The sequence below is a fragment of the Hyperolius riggenbachi genome, chromosome 9 (genome assembly GCF_040937935.1).
Source record: "Hyperolius riggenbachi isolate aHypRig1 chromosome 9, aHypRig1.pri, whole genome shotgun sequence".
Classification (NCBI taxonomy): domain Eukaryota; kingdom Metazoa; phylum Chordata; class Amphibia; order Anura; family Hyperoliidae; genus Hyperolius; species Hyperolius riggenbachi.
The window spans coordinates 64,017,136-64,034,976 of record NC_090654.1 but is presented as its reverse complement, the minus strand read 5'-3'; the positions used below and the strand labels follow the sequence as shown (position 1 = coordinate 64,034,976).

Below are 17,841 nucleotides of genomic sequence, written 5' to 3'. Positions count from 1 at the left end.
CATTCGAGAATAGAGATATGTCTGATTGGCCCCAATTTTATTCCGTGGGGGGACAATGACAGATAATAATTCAGAATTATCTTCAGCCTAAAGAAGAACAAGGAGTCCTGATTTCAACATGGATCTGGGATTACATGAATGACAGAAGGATTTGAGGCAGTCTACATCCACAGAAGATCTGTGATTAGTTCTCCAAAAGATCTCGAAAAACTACTTGCCAAGTTCCTTCAGACAGTGTGTACAAATGTGGCTCGAAGAACTGATGGGATTTGAAGGCAATGGTGGTCACACCAGTTATTGATTTTTAGATTTCTCTTCCGTTCATTCACTGTACATTGTTCAATGGTAAAGATATACTATTGACACTTTTGTTGAAAGCATTTAGAGATCACAGCACTTATGTACCCCTGTCTAGAAATTTTGCATAGTATGGAACATCAGTGGATTGTAGTAATTTTCTGAGCTGAATGCTGCATAATGGAGACTAGAGATGCATGCACCCCCCAGACGGGGCCGAATTAGTAATCAAACCTTTTCCCCAGGCATAATTTCTGATCACCCCCATTGTCTTTGATGTGCAGCATCCTCCCTCTTCCAGGTATAGCCTCCCATGTGCTGCTGTCCCCATGTGGAGCTAGTATGGTTTAGGTGACCCAGTGGGAAAGTCCATAGGGAAATTCCACTGGTGTGATATGGTGGACCCTCTCGAACTCCTGGACTTCTACGCTTCAGATAGGTTGTAGTAGTACGCCCACACTATTCATCCACTTAGAATGCTTCAAGCTGAAGAAGCTGCTGTGAATGGAGAACTGTTCCCTATGGACGTCCTCGTTAAGTATTCAGCCTATGTGCAGCAGCCCACAACCAGAACCCCCTTACTCCTGGGGCAGCCTTTATATTACATTTTCTGTACCCCATTTATGTGCAGCATACTACCTCATGTGCAGGATTCCGTTAGGCCATAACCTAATCCACCTTTGCAGAAATCCACCTTGAATCCCAAGGCACATTTTGAGGAGCGCTGTAAAAACAACCCCGGTGATTTGGGGCGCAGCCAGCACTGTCATAGGCTGTTATAGGAATTACGTCTATATCGGCGCTCAGTGAGTTATTTAGGGCTATAGAGGTGCTCAATGAGTAATTTGGGCGCTGTTAAAAGACAGAGCACAAATTACTATACAAACATTGTAATTCGGCCGCCAGCAATAGCTGAAAGGCAAATTACATCTTTCCCCATTATCCACAGCGGATTGGCGGGGGAATAGCAATTAACGCCACCGGGACTTGTGCAGTAGCAGAGTGAGCTGTTTTTTCAGCTTTACCTTGCGCCCAAATCTCCCGGCGGCTTAATTATTTGTAAGATATTTTTGACAGGTGCAAGAGAAGCAAGGTAAAGTTACCAGGAGCCTCAATCTTTGAAATGAATTCATACATCAGCTCTGTTTATAGTTATGGCGACCAATCTCTGTTCCATATCCAGTGGAAAACAAAAGTTTTCTTTCTTAAAATAGAAAGAATTTGCGATAATTCAGTTTGGAGTGAGCTCCGAGATGTCTCCCAGTGCATCACTGCTGAATATATGCAAATTCACCACTGTACCCTTATGGCCCGCACTCACGGGCTGCAAAAGTGGCCTGTCGCCAGCACACGTGAGCGTGTGCGCGACAGGCCGGCGACAGCTCGTCGCCAGGTCCCTCCGCATACACACGGCGGAGGGACCTGGCAACTAATGCAACGGAAGCTGTCGCTGTTGTCCCTCCCCCCGCCGGAAGCGCCGTCTATTTGCTATTATGTTGCTGTCGCTAGTCCGCGTACTCACGCGGACTAGCGACAGTTGCGGCGGAGATGCGGAGGCGACTGTCGCCAGGCAATTGACCGCGCCAATCGCCTGGCGACATCAGCGACGGGCGACAGTTCAGGGTGCGCGCCCGTGCAACGCCACATACTCACGGGCGACCTGTCGCCGCAACACGCGCGCGCTGCATGTTGCGGCGACAATTGTAGCCCGTGAGTATGGGCCATTAGAAGCTAAACACACCTCCAGATTGCTGGAATGCAATGATGTGTCAGCTTGTTAATTTTACAGAGCCATAATAATCCAACATGCATACAGACTGTTTGGGATTGGTTAGCTGACACATCATTGCATTCCAGCGGATCTGGAGGTGTGTTAAGCTTCTATGGGCAACAATGGTTAATTTGCATATAGTCAGCAGTGATGCACTTAGAGACATCTCGGAGCTCACTCCAACCTGAAATATTGCAAATTCTTTCTGTTTTAGGAAAGCATACTTTTGTTTTCCATAGCATTTTAGTAACTGGGCTTTAAGACCATTGTAGCCCCTCACACACTCCAATGAGTTCTGGTCTTGCTGGATAGTCTGTACTTCCATATCCAGTGTCACAATCTCTAGCAATTTGGATCCAGAGGAGCAAAACATTTGCCCACGTCCTGGGCAGCTGTGTACAGGATTGCACTAAAACATACTTAAACTTCAGACTGGCTATTAGCTCAATTCCCTGGACCAAAATATTACTGGAAGGTCTGGGCCAGTTTATTTCTAGTCATATAAAAACACTGGTGCCTGCTGGGCAGTTGGGTGTTCCATACATGGCTCTATACAACAAAGAGTTGGACTGTCTTTTCCTACAGCATTAAAGCACATCTGAACTGAGAGGAATATGGAGATTGCCATTGGTCGGTAACAGCTCCTGCTGAGCCTCTGTCTCTAATACTGTCTAAGCCATAGACCCCGAACAGGCATGCAGGTGTTTCTGACTGAATTGTGACTGGATTAGCTGCATGCTTGTTACAGGTGGATGATTCCAACACTACTGTAGCAAGAGAGATCAGCATGACTGCCAGGCAACTGGTAATGTTTAAAAGGAATAAATAAGGCTTCTACCATATCCCTCTCAGTTCAGGTTTCCTTTCAGTCTGTGCAGGGATGGGGTGATGAGGAGGCAGGAGGAGAATCCCTTATTGTTGCCTTGAGACTTTACCGTGTTGGGAAATATGTTTGTGAGTAACCACTTATCAGTTTATGGAACATACAGAAACAGACCTTTATCTTATGAGCAGCATTGCATCTGTCAGTGAAATAGGGATGGAGATTAGACTCTGGAAGATCACTATTTCTAGGCACACTCGTGCTTTGGGATGTTTCTGATATCTTTTGTGCCCCAAGCAAGACAACCTCTGCTGCCACAAGAATACACACACATAAACACGCTCCATGGAGAGGGAAGAGGGAGGCCAAGTGGGATGTTGGAACTACACCAGCATTTTCCAGAAATTAAACTACAAGAGACCCTGAAATGCTGAATACATCACAGGGACCTTGGAGAGCTGGAATTTACTGTGCTGAGCAGTGCAGACTGCCTGATACAGTCACTACACTAGAGGTCACCCCAGACCTGTGCCTAGATGGCCTGTTGCCAGAAACAGCTCTTCTCAGATTATTTTTTCTGACCAATCCGACCACTTTGATTAAATGTGCTGGTTATCTTTTGCCCCCAACTTATTAGACCGATTCACTTTCGATCAATGTCGGGCAGTTTATCAATTGAAATTGCGAGGGAAGAGCGTAGAGGGATTCATGGCCACTAAGTGTTGCACTGCATTGAGTAGTCTAACGCTGGTGGTTAGAGCAATGCTCAGTAGATTTCTGCTCAAATCCATCAAGCTTGAATGCGCCGTGTGGTATAGGAATCAATAACTATGTGACTGATTTCCAATTGGGGAGGAGTTAATCAAACTGGTATATTGTTCTTTAATTGACTGTTGTGTGCCTAGGCTACTGTAACTTCAAGCCAGGAAGCTTCCATAATGCTCCCAGCATTTTCCTGGCACTTGCCTCGTGTTAACCATACGTTAGGCTCTCATTCTGTAGGCTGCATTGACACAGGGCAGTGTCGACACACATGACTTATTGACAATGGCTTGGCTAAGTCTAACCCTGTTGATATTGTTTTCTATTTTTATATATATTGTTAGGTTTTATTATATAGGATGTATAATAAAAATAACTGTCCCTGCGTCATCCTCCTGTCAGTGTCCATGTTTTTTTGGCTACTGCGCATGTGCAGCTATTGGGACACGAGTAGGATGGGGGGGGGGGGGGCGGACGGACGAGTGACATGCGGCGGTGTAAAGAAACCTAGAGCCCATTTTTAAACGGGCTTAGGTCAACTAGTTATTAAATAAATTAACATGCATCCCCCATTTACGTATTAATCTCTCTTCCTCATTCAGGCTGGTGTCTGAGTATATTCAACACCAGTCCATGTGGATCCTAACATTAAGGGGTACCTTGCAAGAGGGGGCTGGAAAATTAAAATTGCAAAGTAACCATGTCCAAAGTTCAGAGCGAGTAGTTGGTCATCTCTGGGTCTCGAGGAAGGTGGTGTTGGTAATAGTATGGGGAGGACTATATTGGAGTCTATGAGCCAATATTTAATAATAAGCAGGTAGGTTTCAAAGGAAATAAATATGGCAGCCTCTATATTCCTCTCACTTCAGTTCCCTTTAAAGTGTACTTGAGATGGGGGAATAGAAAAAAAATGCATTCATACCTGGGGCTTCCTCCGGCCCGATCGCTCCCTCGCCGCCATACTCCGCTGCCTGCAGCCTCCCCCACTGGGCCCGATAAGCCATATAGTCGGTGCAGTCCAGCTGTGCACCTGTCCCCATCGTGCTCCCATAACTGGGAGTGTTCTGCGCCTGCAAAGTACTACTGCGCAGGCGCAGAATGCTCCCGGCCACAGGAGTGCGTGTGGCCTGGCCGTGCATGGGCAGTATGCCCCAGACAGGCGTACTTTTCAGGGCAATTTGTGGAGGCTGCAGGCAGGTATGTACAGTATATATTTTTTACTCCCCCTTCCAGTTTACTTTAAGGCTGGTTTCACAGTGGGACGTTACAGGCGCACGTTAGAGCAGCCTGTAACGCAGCCCACCGCACAGTAATGAAAAATCAATGGGGCTGTTCACAGTGCCTACGTTGCGTTACATTGTAACGCTGCGTCACAAGACAACGTACTGCATGCAGTACTTTAGACGCGGCTGAGCCGCGTTAGACTGCTTGCACATGCTCAGTAATCTTGTGGAGGAGCGGAGAGCGGCCAGGCACATGGCTAATTAATATGCACTGCACGTTGTGACGTGCAGTGTTTACTTCCTGGAGCGGCCGCTCTGTGCGGCGATTGGCCAGCGGGACCACGTGATGCCGCGATGCGCACAAGAGTGCGCATCACGGCATCACTGACGCCAGAGTGAGCTGCACAACGCGGCTCACTCTGACGTCCAGATCCAGCACCACCAGGCGTTCCGTTAGGGGGACGTTATGCGACCTTAACGCCCCCTCTAACGCAACGTCCTGGTGTGAAATTAGCCTTAATGTAGAAAATACATTGTGATAAAATCTTTTAGAGCGGTTGACACAACAAATTTAGAGATGAAAGGTTTTGTTCATATCCCCTGATGTTGTCCAGGTGATACGACTTTCCCAAGTACCATAATCTGAATGGGTTTTATGCAAAGTCTTGGTTGTACATCCACCTGACTGGCGATAATGGCAACTAAATGAGGTCCCCATAATGTACAGGATATGAGCAGTATTGTGTATGTATGATTGGGGATTCTTCTTCTGTAGGATGGGCACCCTCTGGAACAGTGTCGCAATGAATGAGTGCTGTGGATCTGACATTCTCCCTGTAGCCACCACTACATACACCCGCAGCAGGCTGGCAGAGGAAAGGCTTGGCAGTGCCCACTGCCACACGGGGTTTGCATGGGAAAGAGTCCCAGTTTACTTCCAGAATCTGAGTCCTGGAATTAGAGAATCTTTTACACATTGTTAATTTTATTAATATGTAACTTGCCTGTTTAGTGTGTCAGGCCAAGGATAACGGTGAGCCGGGGGAGGGAAATGAAACCAAAACACCGTGCCTCAGACAGGCTGATAAGGAGATGACTTGGCAGAACCGCTCAGGCCTTTATTGCAATGCAGAGAACCTCAAGCGTCACCCCTATAAATTCTGTGTTCACAAAGCGATCGCAATCTCTGATTGGACACATTCAGGGTAGGTTAGAATTACAGCCATAACACACAATGCAGTTATTAGGGTTCCAGTACAGGCAGCCCCGATGATGTCTGGCTGTGTTAGGGCTGCTGGGCTGGTGCACACCGGAGCGGTTCTGGAGCGTTTTTTAAAGCGCTTGCAGGGGGAAAACCGCTTGGCTAATGAAAGTGAATGGGATGGTGCACACCAGAGCAGCTCGTTTTTTCCACAAACGCAAACTCGGGGGCTGCAGCATTTTGTAGATTTTTGAGGCGTTTCTGCCTCAATGTTAAAGTATAGGAAAGTGGAAAACTGCTCTGAAAAATGCTAGATCAGAGCTGTTTTCCAGGCGTTTTTGTTACAGAAGCTGTTCAGTAACAGCTTTACTGTAACAATATTTGTAATCTGCTACACAAAAACGCTCCAAAAAACGCTAGGCATGTTTAGAAAACCTCTCTAAGGGCCCGTTCACACTTACAATCGCAGAACGCCTGCGATTACCGCTGGCGTTTTGAGGGAGTGATTTTCCCGCGATTAGTGCAGAAAAATCACTGGACACTGCGGCGGTTTTGGAGCGATCGCGATTAGCGTGCTTTGCTAACCGCAACCGTGGCAGTGAGTACACTGCCACTCGCTACATTGTGTAGCAGTTTTTGCTAAACCGCTAGCGGTTTGCCGTGAGCGGGAATCACGCAAATCCCGCTCAGGTGAGAACGGGCACTAAACATGACTAGAATCGCTCTGAAATCTGCTTCAAAAACCTCTAGCGTTTTGCAGATCTGCTAGAGGTTTTTGGTGTGCGCTGGGCCTTACAGTGTGGGCAGATTGTAATGCTGTTTGGAAATACAGTAGAATTTTCTCATCTGAAGTGATCGTTCATGATTATTTCTGGGGGACTCTCCTAATGCTGGTCTCCTTTCTAGAGATCAGCTGTTTTGGAAATTCTTTGTTGGATTGCTAGTTCGGTTTCTGCAGATGCTGCTCTGCTCGGCCGGATTTGTACTTTTTACCACCCAAGGCTCACTATCACCTGCCGTCCCTGGTCCGACAGCATCCTAAACGCCGCCCCCCAACACGGCAGGGATTAGATTGTAGTCTCCTCTGAGGACAGTTGGGGAAGTGATGGCAGGAATTAGACTGTATGCTTCTTAGTGAGTGGCACATTCAATGTGTGACAGGCAGCTCAGAAATCGTTGTGCACGTTCGCTGCCCCTTCATCCCGTGTGCCAGATATGGTTGTTGGTAGACACCCATCACTATGTGAAAACTCTGTGTAGCAGGGCAAATGTTTGGCAGGCTAACTGCTACTGCCACCCTGCTGCCCACAGCCCGCCCCCCTTACTTTCCTGGTGCCCTAGGCCGTGGCCTTTGTGAGCTTTTCTGAAATCCTGCCATGCCCCTGATAGGGAGTATGAGACTGGCTACACACTGACTTCATCTGTGACTCAGACTCTGCTGCTGCCAAAATATCACATGGCGACCAAAATATCTTAACAGTAATCAACAAAATGGAAGAAATGGCAGCTTATCCCTTTTTTCTCACTTCAGGTTTGTTTGGGGAGAGGGGCATTAATGATCCAATCTTGATTGTAAAATTTAACCAAATATATGTAGGTCTTAGGGCTATAGCGGACCCTATACTGGGGGACTCCTGAATAAACTACCCATAGGTAGTCCTGTGTGTCTAAAAAAAAAAAAAAAAAAAACGACTTTTGAAATATATGCTTGTTTCTTTGGAGGTAAGTAACCAACCCTCCTCCAGTTTTACACTGTTTTTACATTTTTTTATTTTTGTTGGCACCTCCTACCTTAAATTATTGTTATCCCTCTTGCTAACACCCAAGACCCAAGTGTGGGGCGGGTTCATGAACCACACCCACTACGTATTTGGTTGTCTCTCAGACAAGACCAGAACTCTTATTGGACTCAGAGCGCCAGAGCAGCAGCCACTAGGATGCGCTCTATAGGTAGTAGCAGTGTTAAGCTAAATACCCACCGGCAGATATGGCCAGATGGATAAGGGATCGCCGCCAACAAACGATCATTTTCCCGATCCATCTGACAATCGTTTACAAGATTGCAGCAAAACCTGCTTAAGTCAATGAGGATCGGAACAATCCTCAACAACTTAATCGGACATGTCTGTGAGTGTCGCAAAAATCGTTTGTGGTGAAAAATTGTTTGTGAAAAATCATTTAGAGGGTATGGAACTTTAGGGAGTCTTGCCCAATGTCTCCTTACTGAATAGGTGCTGGCCTCCTTTTGTGAGTATCATTCTATAGCTCTTGCTCCTGGTGAACACTAATATACCATACAAGTGGCTCTTAATGTGTCCTTTATTACCCATAGTTGGTTAAAGGATGACTATCACGAAAATAGTAAAATTTAAAATGTACATTTCTCCCAGAGTAAAACACACTATAAATTACTTTTTTCCTATGTTGCTGTCACTAACAGTTGGTAGTAAAAAAAAAAAAAAAAACTAACTGATGTTGGACTAGTCCATCTCCTCATAGGAGATTCACTCTACTTGATTACCTTCATTTTTTCCACAAGCGCTCCCTGGAAAGGCTTTGTACAAAGATATCAGTTTGCGTTCCTACTCATTTGTATAATATGTTGGCAGTTGGACCGAACAACTGCAGCTTTTGTAAACAAAGAAATAACAGAGAATCCCCCATTAGGAGATGGACTAGTCCAAAACTTTTCAGATCTCTGACTGCCACTGCCTACTGTAAGTGACAGCAACATAGGAAAAAAGTAAGCTATAGTGCATTTTACTCTGGGAGAAATGTATATTTATATGTATGCATTTTACAATTTTTGTTGATAGTTGTCCTTTAAGCACCCATAGAAGTAAGCACAGCGGCATTTGAGACATATCATCTGTGTTTCGCAGTGAAGGGCGGAATGTCGATTAGTGACTGTGAAGGGACAAGTGTGACAGTCACCTGAGTCGGGCCAACATGCCACTTCTGCCCAATGACCGAGCAGGTGACTTACACACCTCTGAATACCTGCTGGACAACACATGTGACTCAATGACCGCTGAGGCACTACAAGATCCACAGTGCAGTCTTATAGAATACAAAGTGATGTTCACATATTACACTACAAGTCCCAGCATCCTCCTGCACCTCAACTTCCAGTAGCATGTTTACAGAGCTCAGAGAGATGTTGACATGTTGCGACACTACAAGTCCCAGCATCCTCCTGCACCTCAACTCCCAGTAGCATGTTTACAGAGCTCAGAGAGATGCTGACATGTTGCGGCACTACAAGTCCCAGCATCCTCCTGCACCTCCACTCCCAGTAGCATGTTTACAGAGCTCACAGAGATGCTGACATGTTGCGGCACTACAAGTCCCAGCATCCTCCTGCACCTCCACTCCCAGTAGCATGTTTACAGAGCTCACAGAGATGCTGACATGTTGCGGCACTACAAGTCCCAGCATCCTCCTGCACCTCCACTCCCAGTAGCATGTTTACAGAGCTCACAGAGATGCTGACATGTTGCGGCACTACAAGTCCCAGCATCCTCCTGCACCTCAACTCCCAGTAGCATATTTACAGAGCTCAGAGAGATGCTGACATGTTTTGGGGCTACAAGTCCAAGCCTTCTCCTGCACTACAAGTTCCAGCATGCAATCTTATAGCGCTCAGGAAGTGGTTTACATGTTGTGGCACTATAGTATGTAGGCTTAAAGTGAACCTGAGGTGAGAGTGATATGGAGGCTGACATATCTATTTCCTTTTATTTAAACAATACTAGTCGCCTGGCAGCCCTGTTGAATCATTTTGGCTGCATTAGTGTCTGAATAATACCAGAAACAATCATGCAGCTACTCTTGTCAGTTCTGACAATATTGTCAGAAACACCTGATCTGCTGCATGCTTGTTCTGGGGCTCTGGCTAAAAGTATTAGAGACAGAGGATCAGAAGGATAGCCAGGCAACTGGTATTGCTTAAAAGCAAATGAATATGGCAGCTTCCATATCCCTCTCGCCTCCGGTTTACTTTTATAATCTCTGTAACAAGAATTCCTAATGCCCATTCCTTCAGTATAGCTCTCACTATCCTTTTTTTCGGCTTGACGATCTCTCTTCAGCAACCAAATCCCTCTGTCCCTCTTCCTACCTCATTTGTCCCACTTTCAAGACCGATGTACAGATATGTGTAAATATTTGTATTTTTTTTATTGATAAATGTGTTTGATGGACTCTAAACTTTATTCCCATCATTAAAATTGAAATATTTCTTATTTTCAAATGTTAAAATGAAGGAAAACTATGATGATGATGATGATGATGATGATGATGATGATGATAGAAAGGACCAGTGTGGGTTGACAAAGGGGAAATATAACAATAACAGGTAGATGGGTAAGGAGATTACAAATAGGGAAGCTTTGCTTTAACTTCAAATAAGTTTAGTTGAGGAAATATACGGGGTACTGGAAGTTTCTTTAATAGACTATAGACTACAAGCCCAGCACTAAGTATTTCTCAGCACTACAAACCCCAGCATTCTCTAACATGCCTTCATTAGGCAATAAGATGTTGTTCATTTCTCATTCATCCCCAGCCAGCGAGGGGTTAAGTGTGCGCTGACAGCATTGTGTGGCCCTGGATGGTGTTTGGTCTCTGGTTCTGGGTCTGTCTGACTTGTGACCTTCACCGCTGCTATGTTAACGTTATGTATCGAGAGCTGAGTTTAACCCTCTGAGTACCGGCTGGAGAGCTGTTGCATCGGCGTATTGCACTGTGTGAACTTCAGTTCCTATTGAGCTAGCCAGTTAATGGCATCACCTTTATGGAGATTTAACTCCCCAGGTGCTGGCTAAAGATGGTTAGTTATCCATGGTGTCTGTACAGCAATCGTTGCCAAACTGTCACCTGGGATGATCATGAGCAACTACTGTGAGAGACAAAAATTGAAAATGCGAATCCAGCTTTTGCCAAAAAGTGGTGATGCTCAAGTTCTGATTCTCCTGCTTAAAGTGGACCTAAACTCTTGCACAGGGCAAATGAAAACAGAGGAAAGCACCCTGTATGTATTTAGAGAGTTTAGCCTGTCTAATTCCCCCATATCTGTGACTAATCACCACTGTAGTTTGATCTCTGAGCTGTGTCAGCTCAGGAATTTCATCTGCCAATGCAGAGTGGCTAATATGTAAACACAGGATGTTAACAATATGTCTGCTTCCATGAAAGCAGGAAGTGGAAACACTGCAGATTTATTGAAGGATTTGTATCATCTGTAGCAAAGAAATATTTTTCTTCAAAGGTTATAATGCTGTTTCGTATCTTTTTGAGTAGAGAGGAAGTTCTGAGTTCAGGTCTGCTCTTCCTTGCTGGGCACACACTCATTTAGGGCTGGTTCATGCAGCCGACTGCAGGCGTCTCGTTCAGTCGATGCTAAACTCTTTTCTGCAGCAATACGTTAGGCGTCGGTTCCCGTCGTTGCTTTGCATTTTGAGCCCCTAGAGGTATACAGAACTACATATTCAAATGACGTTAGAGGCTACACGCAGCATCTCAGAAATTGTAATTGACTGCGGTGCTCACCTTATTGCTGGCAATTGAAGCTTCCATTCACCCGGGGCCCGCTCTAACTGGTCGGGTCGCCCGCTGATCGAGGTTGCTGCTGCTGGCTGTCAGGTGAGGGGGGCGCCTGTCACTCACTAGCTAACTGGGGGTCCCTGTCACTACCTAACCTGAGGGGCGCCTGTCACTCACTACCTAACCTGGGGTCCCTGTCACTCACTACCTAACCTCAGGGGCGCCTGTCACTCACTACCTAACCTGGGGTCCCTGTCACTCACTACCTAACCTGGGGGGCGCCTGTCAGTCACTAACTAACCTGGGATCCTTGTCACTCACTACCTAACCTGGGGTCCCTGTCACTCACTACCTAACCTGTGGTCCCTGTCACTCACTACCTAATCTATGGGTCTCTGTCACTCACTACCTGACCTGGGGGTCCCTGTCACTCACTACCCAATCTGGGGGTCCCTGTCACTCACTACCTAACATGGGGGGTGCCTGTCACTCACTATCTAACCTGGGGGATCCCTGTCACTCACTACCTAACCTCGGGGTCCCTGTCACTCACTACCTAACCTGGGGGGCGCCTGTCATTCACTACCTAACCTGGGGGACACTGTCACTCACTACCTAACCTGGGGGGTCCCTGTCACTCACTACCTAACCTGGGGGTCCCTGTTACTCACTACCTAACCTGGGGGTCCCTGTTACTCACTACCTAACCTGGGGGTCCCTGTCACTCACTACCTAACCTGGGGGGTGCCTGTCACTCACTACCTAACCTGGGGGGTCCCTGTCACTCACTACCTAAACTGGGGGGTGCCTGTCACTACATACACTGGAGGGTCCCTGTCACTACCTGAACTGGGGGGCACCTGTCACTACATACACTGGGGGTCTCCTGTCACTAAATGAACTGGGGGGCTCCTGTCGCTACCTTAACTAGGGGGCACCTGTCACTACCTAAACTATTCAGGCCAGCCAGCCCAGCATCACCACCAGCCAACCAGCCTAGAATCACTGTCAAAAAGGCCACAGCATCACCACCAGTCAGGCCAGCATATACTTCAACCAGCCAAGCACAGCCCAGCATTACTGCATCACCACCAGCCAGGCCACATCATCACTGCCAGGCCTTTCAGCCCACACATCATCCCCAATCCAGTCAAAAACAGTATTGCCAGGCACAGCAGCCAGTAGAGGAGAATTCAGAAGCCAGCTGAGAGGTGTCTACCATATTAAGGGGGCATTCTGCCTATTTATGTGAAATGCTGTCTATTTATGTGCCTCATGACTGCTGAATTTGTCTTGTTGGGGGCCTCATTATTGCTGAATTTGTCTTGTTGGGGGCCTCAAGATTGCTGAATTTGTCTTGTTGGGGGCCTCAAGATTGCTGAATTTGTCTTGTTGGGTGCCTCATGATTTGTTGGGGGCCTCATGATTGCTGAATTTGTCTTGTTGGGTGCCTCATGATTGCTGAATTTGTCTTGTTGGGGGTCACATGATTGCTAACTGTGAGACTATGGGAAAAGCTGAATCATCATCATATGAGACAATAGCATTAAACCTACTTTTTTAGCTTTTTAAAACAGAAAATAAAACTGGGAGATTCTAAAAAAATAAATAAAAATAAATGAATACATTTTTCAGGAGTCGGATGGATGAAATTGTTTATCTTCACAGCTTATTTTCAACTTGGATTTTCCATAATGTTCATGTATGAGTTAAAACGTTTGTACAGTATTTAGTTTAAATTGCTGTTGCCACTTTACGATAGATAAGTGACTTTTGGGTTGCAGTTTGGGCACTCGGCCTCCAAAAGGTTCGCCACCACTGTCCTAATCTAATGTCCCACCATTGCTAGGTTCATGTAAATTTGTCTCCACCTGTGACCACACCCACATTCTGGTCCATGGGCACACCCATTTTTCAGTACGGCGCACAACGTAATCCTCATATTTTTGGCGCTAGCTGCAGTGTGCTGATCTTTTCTGCCTACAGTATGTACAGTATAAGCTGTTCTCTCGTTCCTGCACTGTGTGCTGATCTACCTCCAGTGTGTACTGTGCCTTTACTGATTGTAAACCAGCTGTATTGTATGCTGATCCCTGCTACTTTCAGTATGTACAGTATTAGCTGTAAAGCCTGGTACACACGTACAATTTTGATTAGCCAATTTTAGCTCTGTTCATCAAATTCATTGTCTGTTGGCCCACTTACTGCATGGGGGTGGTAAAATTGGTCAGTGATTGACCAATCAAAATTGTATGTGTATACATCTTTGATCTATGCCTATACTGATTGTAAATTATCTAAATAAAGGACAGGGGGCTCCATCCAATACTTCAATGGGCAGGCCCGTTATCTGTAGCTTACACCGCTGCTAAGTTCATGTACATTTGGCCCCACCCATGGCCACACCCACTCACTGCATGGCCTCGCCCATTTTTTTGCCGCGCCGCGTATACCCCCCACCTAGTGCCCACAGGTGCCCCAATCTCCAAGGACCCTAGGAATGCCCCTGCCACACCACTGATCGCGCCCCTAGTCACGCATACCATAAAGATTTCATAAGAAAAATATGTTGTTTTATAATTCAAACCACACTGGTCCTTTCTATCCCGGTTCATTTTCCTTCATAGTAACATTTTAAAATTAGTAATATATCAATTTAAAGCATGGGAATAAAGTTTAAAGTCAATCAAACAAATTTTTTAGTAGAGAAATATATATGTATTTACATTTAAAGAGGGACAAAGTCCTGAGAGAGGGACAAATGAGGAGGAGAGAGGGACAGGGCTCCCAAAGAGGGACTGTCCTTCCAAAAGAGGGGCACTTGGGAGCTATGAATAAATGAATCCTGCTGATCATCCGCATGCACACAGGGGGACGTTATCCCCCTTGTTACACTGGGCCCAGATCCTGTAAGTGAAGGCAGTGTGCTTTTTGCTCTTTTACTGCATACAATCATACACATTTAAGCTCTTAAGGTTGACCACATTTGGCACACAGGCCTTGAGGTTGGCACTTGTGCCCTAGGGGCTCACAACGCAGTGAAGAACGGGAAATGATGCCTAGCAATGTTCTGCTCGGGTCCTTGCTGCATTCAGTGTCATCAACCTTATAGCTTTGTTTCCATGCAGTCATGATTGAGCCACTGCTCTAAGCATTGCCTAACGTGACCATGATATTATACAATGAGGTGTATTATGGCCTGTGTGACATCATCCTATATGTATGAGCCACTGTCACTAAGCTGAACCTTGACCCAGAAGCTGAGAATCACACAAAGTCACACAGCTGACTCACTCTGGACCGTGGCACTGTGACATCACATTGCTGTCACTGTGTCACAGCAAGAAAAATCCCTCCATCCCCTGGGGTGACAAGGACAGCAGAGGCAGTGGTGTGACCTGACAGGGCAGCCCCAGCACATCCACTCAGTATCACCTGTCCTGTGTCTCAGTGTTTCTTTGTATCACTGTAATACTGGGAGGGAATAATACAATACTGGGAGTGCTTCTAGCTTGTTTTGCTTTTGGAGACTATCTTTAAAATGAGACTGATTGTCTCCACCCTGTCCGTAGTTATGTCACATACCTACCAAATATTACCTATATCCCTTTGCCTGTAATTGGGACACTTCTACCCCTATTAGTCCCCCCCCCCCCTCCATGCAGCCAGTGGTGGCTCCAGCTTAAAATTTTTGGGGGTGCACAAAGTGGGCACGATGGCTAGCTGGCAGGGCCCATTTGGGTGATCAAAGTCGATGCTTGTATGGCAAGCTTTAGATATTTTTTGCCTAATTCAGGTGATAAAATTAAGGCTAACTAGTTCAGTAATGATAGGAACCAAATGTAAATATCACAAACAGAGCTCAGAGTCTTTTGAGCAGATTGTCCAAATGATGGTGCTATTATGGAAGAAAAGTCACCTACTTGCAATGCAGGTGGCAGTGTGCTTTACAAAACTGCATGGCACTTGCATTGTTTTCCATGGCAGAGCTGTCCTCATTCATTTATGCTGAATGCGACAGCACGCGTTGGGCAAAAAATGCATGCAGTAAGTTCAGTAGTTCAAGAACTGTTAGTATGGGGCCTGATTAACATAGAAATAAACTGTCATCATTCGGCTGGGACAGTCAAAAGTTTATAGGAAAATGTTAACCTTTAAATGTAAAATAACACTGGGATTTCAGGAAAGGCCTTTTTAGGTTTGACTGTAGATACAATTCTTTATCCCATCAGTTATATTACTTTACAGGGCAACCGAGGTGACGTGTGACATGATGATAGACATGTGTATGTACAGTGCTAAGCATACAAATAACTGTGCTGTGTTCCTTTTTTTTCTTTCTCTGCCTGAAAAAGTTACCGTAAACATCAGGTATGCGAGTGATAGTTTCTGCCCAGGACGGACTGGGTCAGACTATAGCATAACCTGCACTAAGTAATTACAGCCATAAAACCTTTTCCTTTCAGTAAATGGCTTCTGAGAGCTGGAAAGAGATAAAAAGGCTCAATAAGTCATAGATTTGAGCTCTGACATACTTCAATGTGTAATTGAGCAGAGACAATGACATGGTAAAAACTTAAAAATTAGAACAAAATATAAAATAAAACTATGGGGTATCTAAAAAAAAAAGTCATTTTTAGGAAACTGAGTCCTGTCAGTTCTGTCAGTCGCAGCCAGTCTCACGTAAGAGAAGTGCGCTGGAGAGATACGTAGAGGGCGCACTTCTCCTGCATAGACTGGCCCTGTCTGGCTGAAGTGACTGGACGGCGGCGTGGGAGCGATCCGAGCTTATGGGGCTGGAGGAAGCCCCAGGTATGTATAAAACATTTTCTTTTCTTGAGCTCTGGTACACTTTAAGCTCAGATTTGCTGTAAATATCCAGTGACTGAGGAGAACACAAGAAATATCCCACCCATGTCTATTCTTGGCTAGGAACAGTGTTTGCAATACACAGTTTGGAGTAAGCGGGCTGATAAACAGGTCACCAGGGGAGGACACAAGTCACTAATCTTGCGGTTCACAAGGGCCGGTTCATGAGGTGCAAACATGAACCTGCCCAGGGGAGGGGATGACCAATGGCAGATGATATTTAAAGCAAACCTGTGCGATCCATAGGGCAAAAAGTCACATACTTACCTCGGTAGAGGGAAGCCTCTGGATGGCCCAAATGTATCACATTTCCTGAAACAAGCATGCAGCTAAGTCAGTCAGACTTCAGTCAGAGCACCTGATCTGCATGCTTGTTCAGGGTCTATGGCTAAAGGTATTGGAGGCAGAGGATCACCAGGAGTGCCAGACAATGTGCATTGTTAAAGGATACCCGAAGTGACATGTGACATGATGGGATAGACATGTGTATGTACAGTGCCAAGCACACAAATAACTAGGCTGTGTTCCTTTTATTCTTTCTCTCTCTGAAAGACTTAAATATCAGGTATGTAAGTGGCTGACTCAGTCCTGACTCAGACAGGAAGTGACTACAGTGTGACCCTCACTGATAAGAAATTCCCCCCTTTTCTTGCTCTCAGAATCCATTTTCTGCTAGGAAAGTGTTTTATAGTTGGAATTTCTTATCAGTGAGAGTCACACTGTAGTCACTTCCTGTCTGAGTCAGGACTGAGTCAGCCACTTACATACCTGATATCTAACTCTTTCAGACAGAGAAAGAAAAAAAGGAACATAGCCTTGTTATTTGTGTGCTAGGCACTGTACATACACATGTCTATCTCATCATGTCATATGTCACCTCGGGTATCCTTTAAGAAGGAAATCAATATGGCAGCCTCCATATTCCTCTCACTTCAGGTGTTCTTTAACCCTCCTGGCGGTAAGCCCGAGCTGTGCTCGGGGTAAGCCGCCGGAAGGCACCGCTCAGGCCCCGCTGGGCCGATTTGCATAATTTTTTTTTTGCTGCACGCAGCTAGCACTTTGCCAGCTGCGTGCAGTGCCCGATCGCCGCCGCTACCCGCCGATCCGCCGCGCCGCAGCCGCCCCCCCCCCCCCCCCCCAGACCCCGTGCGCTGCCTGGCCAATCAGTGCCAGGCAGCTCTATGGGGTGGATCGGAATCCCCTTTGACGTCACGACGTCGATGACGTCGGTGACGTCATCCTGCCCTGTCGCCATGGCGACGGGGGAAGCCCTCCGTGAGATCCCGTTCTTTGAACGGGACCTCCGGATCTCCGATCGCCGGCGGCGATCGGAGGGGCTGGGGGGATGCCG

General features: G+C 46.2%; 1 protein-coding gene across 2 annotated transcripts in view; it reads left to right on the top strand.

Annotated features, from left to right (window-relative positions):
• SEMA3B (semaphorin 3B) overlaps nt 1-17,841 on the top strand; it is a 175,267-nt gene that overhangs the window by 61,132 nt on the left and 96,294 nt on the right. The gene's annotated exons all lie outside the window — the stretch shown is intronic.